At 34.8% G+C, this 6,148-nt stretch overlaps 1 pseudogene; it reads right to left on the reverse strand.

The window, feature by feature from the left end:
* Positions 1-2,941: 2,941 nt before the first annotated feature.
* LOC102837832 lies at positions 2,942-3,686 on the reverse strand (annotated as a pseudogene).
* Positions 3,687-6,148: the final 2,462 nt, after the last annotated feature.

Consider the following 6,148-nt stretch of genomic DNA (forward strand, 5'->3'; position numbering starts at 1 on the left):
TTGGTGAGTAATGACTGGAGTTTTAAAAGATTGTTAGTGGCCACCTAGGTGCAAACATGGGTCTCTCTCCCCACCCAGCAAACAGAGGAGTGAAAAAAAATCAAAGATGTATGAAAAAAATTAGTCCAATGGACTAACGGACCATGTGGACCTCAGCCTCCAAAACAAAACTCAAAGTCATAAATGGTCATACAGACACTGGTGGAATCCCCACGTCAATAACCGTAAATTACCCTTCAGACTTGAAACTGAACTCACCCCATGACTTAATGTTCAAACAAATAGACACATCTATAAGCTAAACAATAACACTAGAAAAGTATGCACACTTTATTATAATTGACCATTTGAGGTTAAAATGATGGCATTATCTCAAGGACAAAGTTCAGAAGGCAAGAAGAGATCAGATAAAAGGATGAATGGAAAGAATAAATGCTGCTCTTTTTGTGTACTTCTTGAATGGATTTCTTATAGACAGCAAAAAGATATTGTTGTTTGTTTTAATCTATTCTGCCACTTTCTGCTTTTTTCATGAGGTTTTTCGACCATTTACATTTAAGTATATTTCTGAACCGACTCGATGGCACTTAACAACAACAACAACAACATATTTCTGAAAGTGAAGAATCTTCCATCCTCATTTTGATATTTGTATCATCTTTGTTTTATTATTTGAATTGTCTGTTTTTGCTTATTCATTCTCTCCTCATTTACTAGCTCTTTATCAAACATTTAGCATTTATGATAATAAATATCTACAATCCAACTTCTTTTCCATTAGAGATGAACATCTATCAATAATGATTGCTGAGATATGAGGCAAGACTAATGCTGGTGGTAATGGTTAAGATTATGTGCCAACTAAGTTTTATCATGATTCTCAGTGGTTTGGCAATTATGTAATCATCTAATTTGCCATTTATGTAATGATCTCATTTGGCAGTTATACAATGAGATCCTCCATTTTGGGATCTGATGTGGTCACCGTCCATTTTCTCACGAGGCTGATTTTCACATAATGACCTGATCTTTGTAACAGAACCTTGCCAATAAGTGAAGAGAAGGTACACTAGCCTTCATGATGAACTTTACTGATAACTTCCTTTTTCTTTCCCTGAATATTTCTTCTTGATGATTTCTTAATGGGTATCATATGTGTCATTGCACAACTTACAATTTTAACATTTGGCATAGGAACAAGTAATATATCACATTAATATAATAAATCTGTTCTTCTTTCCCCTATTTTTGCTAGTGTGTCTCAATTAATATCAATATACAATCTGTGTTTGATAAGTTTGCTGCTATCAAGTGCCATCGAGTCAATTCAAACCCATAGTGACCCTGTATAGGGTTTCCAAGGAGCAGCTGGTGAGCTTGAGCCACCGACCTTTCAATTCAAACAACTTTGCAGTCTGACGCATTAACCCACAGGGAGACATGAGGACTCCCTTGATAAGTTTACTTTCTATTTATTTCTTACTAACTTGATGTTGTGTTGTTTGTGGGATATCATTACTATCTTTGTTACCTGAATATGTATACTTGGTCCTTATAATTATTCTTGTTGAGGTGATTTTTGAAGATCTCCTTTTATTTATTTATTTTTCCTATGTAAATGAATGAATATTCATTAAGTGCTCTAATCTTTCTATTTGGAATGCTACCTTGAATAACTCTGGCAGAACCGGTCTGGTGGTGGCAAGTTCCTAGAGATTCAATTTGAAAAAATCTTAATCCTCCCTCATTCCTGAATGACAGTTTTTTGTTTGTTTGGTAAAGAATTTTTGTTTGCCTAATGTTTTCTTTGTATTTTATATACATGGGAACTTCAAAAAGTTAATAGAAAAAGTCAATTATTTTTCAATTCCATTTTCCATGAGATTTTGAAACCTTCTTGTATGTAGCTCTTTCGAGGGAAACATCTCCACTGATTCTTAGGAAAGTCCCTTGGTTTGAAATATTGCATTTTTCTCTAACTGCTTTCAGAATCTTCTCTTTAATTTTGGTTTTCAAGAATGTTATTAATTTATGGTGTGGAAATGATTTTTGTGTATCTCTTTTAATTGGAATTTTTGTAGCTTCCTATATTTGAAGACTTGGTTCATTGTTCAAATTTGAAGCATGAATTCTTGTTAGCTCTAAGAAAATAACTTTATGCCTTTATTGTTATCATGGGAGTCTGGGATTCCAATAATTTTAATATTAGATATTTAATTTGGATTCCATATTTCCTTTTGGGTTTGTTTGCTTTTCTTAGTACTCTTATTTCTCTTGAGCCTTAATAAGCTAATTTATTCTACATCCCATTTGTTAGACACTATTGTTCAGTGTTTCTCTAGCTTTTCCTTATTTTATTATTTTATTTTGCAGTCCAATAGTTCTTGTTATTGTTGTTTTAGGGGTTTGTTTTTTTTTGTATTTTCAGTTTTGACATTGAGTCTCTCATTTTGTTCCTCCATTTCTTTCTTGAATTCTGCTAGCTTGTTTTCTATGTACTTCCCCACCCCCCACCCCCAGTTATGTTGGAGTTTATTTAACACAAGAGATAAAGGTCATAATATTTTCATGCAATACATACTTAGTTCTTTAAGTGACAATTATGACAATAGCAGAAGGAATTAAAAGAATGCTGTACTTGTGATCCATACAAAACACCAACATTTGGGGTTGTACATAATTAAAGATGTATCTTAGGTGGGCATAGGAATGCAATTTAAAATAGAAAAATAAAATCACACAGGAACTACTCAATTTCTTAAAAATCACTGAGCAAGAAAAGCAACATTGAACTTCACATACTGATTTTATACAACTTCTATACAGTACCTTGACTTAAATCCAAAAACAAAAGTTAAGACTCTCCTCCTCTATTTTTGGTAAACAACTGCCTAGTAAATGTGGATGACTTTCCTTCCTGGATTTTACCTGGGAGTAGCCTTTACATTTTTTTTTTTTTTTTCAATTTAAAAGAGGGCAGGTTTGGCACTTTAATACTATGTTACCAATGCTAATATTTTGTGGGATCTCAGGAAGATTTATGTTCTTTACAGTTGATACAGCCTGGGCTGGGGTCCTGCAAAGCCAGCCTCAGCTTTCTCCAGTTTATTTTGTGCATCAATTTGTGTAACAATCTCATTTATGTTGGTCTCCAATACCATTTTCCCCATCACTGTTTCTGCAAGAACATTGTGAACCTTGTGTATATGGAAAAGTAAATTCAGTTCACAGACATTTTCTAAACACTTGTCTAATGTTTCCACAACTACTTGAATTAGATCTAAAATGCTAAATTCACTTTCTGAAGAATCCACACAGAAGACAAAATATAATGTTGTGTAATGTCTATATATGAGTTTGTTGTCAGATTCTCCTATTAACAATTTTCCTTCTAGGAAATTACAAACATTTTCATCTCTTTTAGGTACCAATGGAGCATAGTGGTTACGAGTCGGGCTGCCCACCTCAAGGTCAGCAGTTCGAAACTACCAGCGGTTCCACGGGAGAAAGATGAGACGTTCTGCTCCAGTACAGATTTACAGCCTCGGAAACCCAGTGCAGGGTCACTATGAATCGGAACTGACTCCACGGTACTTAACAACAACAACATCTTCACTGTAGGGTTGGTAGAACTTGGCAAGCTGCGGCTTCCTATGGTTGTTGAAGATGAGGATCACCTTAATCATGGCTGGGCAGGGCTGACCCGGTGGGCACTAGGGAGCCAGGGCTGGGGGAGTGCGTGAGCCGCACCTAGAGATCTAGACTGCGATCCTTCTCCCTTTCTATGTACTTTTTATTTCTTTAAATTTATTCATCACCACAATGTGGAAATTACTATTCCGTTATATTACTCTGTACTCCACAGGAGAAATGTCCTCTTCTTCATGTATTAACTTTGACTGGTTCCTCTATTCTCGTGATTTTATGTGTTTACGAGGGTGAGCAAAAAATTATCTGAACTCCAGTTATGTTAAAACACTCATCCATGTCCATGTCTGATGACAGCATTGAGCATTCAAGAGAAAGGATTTTGTCAAATAGACGAGTGTGTTATGTGGTAAATCATTTGCAGATCAGTCATGGCTCTGCCAATGAAATAATCTAAGACAGACTTGGATTTCAAAATGTTTATGAAAGATGGGTATACAAATAACTCAAGGAAGAGCATAAACAGAAGCATTTGGACATCTTCAAACAAAATTTGGACTGGTACTCAAAGGAAGGTAAAAGTTTATTTAAAGCATCAATACTGGTGACAAGACATGGATTCATCACTACAAGCCTGAGAGTAAATAGCAAGGTATGGGATGGAAACATCCTCAAGCAACAACAAAGAAAAAGTTCAGAAGTCAACCATCACCTGGGAAAGGTATGCGTATAGTTTTCTGGGATTCTCAAAGGTTACTTTGAGAACACTATAAGGAAAAAGTTCAACCATCAATAGTGCTACTTACAGTGAGATGCTCACTAATGAGCTGAAGCTTAAATTTCAGGTTAAACGCATAGAACTGCTCTCCAAGGGTATAAGATCTTTCATGATAATGCACATCCACATACCTCTGCCCACAATGTGTTACAACTTCCTCATATTAGCTCCTTTGTTGTGTTTCCTGTTGAGACTTACCGAGTCTCATCCCAAAATGATGGTGATAAGCAAGCATTCCAGATACTAGGAGATAGTTATCTCATTTGCTGGGTCATCCCTGCTTCTCCAGTCCCCACTTTTGGGCTCACTTCAACTCTCCAACACCTCACCATCCATTTGGAGTTCTGAGATCTCAGTCTGTGCTTATTTGTATTCATCTTTCATTGGGTTCATTTCTCGGGGAGTAATTGGAAACCTTCATTCACTTTTCAGTTTTGTTCTGCTTCTTGAGGAAAATTATTTTATTATTCAGAATATTTAACTGTCTCACTGTAGTGTCAGCACTGGACTGCAAACCACAAGGTCAGTACTTCAAACCCACCAGCTACTCCTCAGAAACCATGTACAGACAGGGCTACTATGGGTTAGAACCAAATCAATGTCACTTAATAAAAACAGTTGACTCTGAAAAGGTTTATCTAAAACTTGCAAAAGTCATTAAATTCACTTTTGATCAATTATATTCATTCATAAACAGAGGTTTCTGAGATAATTCTACATTTAAGAATTTTTACGTGATAAAAGCATTACCTTGTGAACGTGTTTTTAAAAATCTTCTTCCAATAATCATATTTCTTGGAAGCAATAAATATTTGTAGTTAAAATGCTGGAAAAGTGGATGGTAATACAACACAGAAACAAGTTTTTGGGGTTTTTTACATATCTCAAAGCTATTCAATAAAAAAATTTCAAGAATTTATGTAAAAGCAATAAATAAGTCTTTAAGAAAAATAATTGCTATTATCTGGGTAATGATGTATAGATGCTACAAGCTTGTTGAACTATTAACAGTATGATAGATGAGTTAATGTCTATATCATTAAAAATCTGGTTTAACTCAAAAAGTAATGATCTTTAAACTTGACAAATGTATCTCTTTTCCTAAGTGCCTAGGATTTTCCTAATTTTGTGAGGTGTAACAAGTATTCAAGGTACACTATGATTATATTCTATTGTGAATCACAAATACAGGGTCCATTATTATCTTAAATAATATTACTATATTAATTTTTAAGTTACAGAGCTAGAAGACTCAACTAACTGACTTAATTATATTAAGAATTAATTGCTGTTGTTGTTGTTGTTATGTGCCATGGAGTTGGTTCCTACTCATAGCGACCCTGTACAGGGTTTTCGAGGCTGTAAATCTTTATGGGAACAGAATGCCTCGTCTTTCTCCCGCGGAGCGGCTGGTAGAATTAATTAGACAACAACAATGATGCTTTTTTTTTTCAACAATTTTTGAAATCTTATTAAGACTGTTTCTTTCTTAAGCTTCTGTTTAGCCAACTTATTGAAGTTAAAATTTCACACCTTACTTCATGCTTTCTGCAAAGCTTTAGTTATTTCTATCATTTTCTGTTCTGAGAAGTTGTAATTTTTAAATCATTCAAATGACAACAATAAAACATAACATCTGTCAAAACGTGAAGTTCTGTAGTTTTATGATTATCATTTAGTATATATCATAGGTTATACCCACCACTCGTCTGTCAGGTTGTC

Source organism: Chrysochloris asiatica, unplaced genomic scaffold (assembly GCF_000296735.1).
Source record: "Chrysochloris asiatica unplaced genomic scaffold, ChrAsi1.0 scaffold00053, whole genome shotgun sequence".
Classification (NCBI taxonomy): domain Eukaryota; kingdom Metazoa; phylum Chordata; class Mammalia; order Afrosoricida; family Chrysochloridae; genus Chrysochloris; species Chrysochloris asiatica.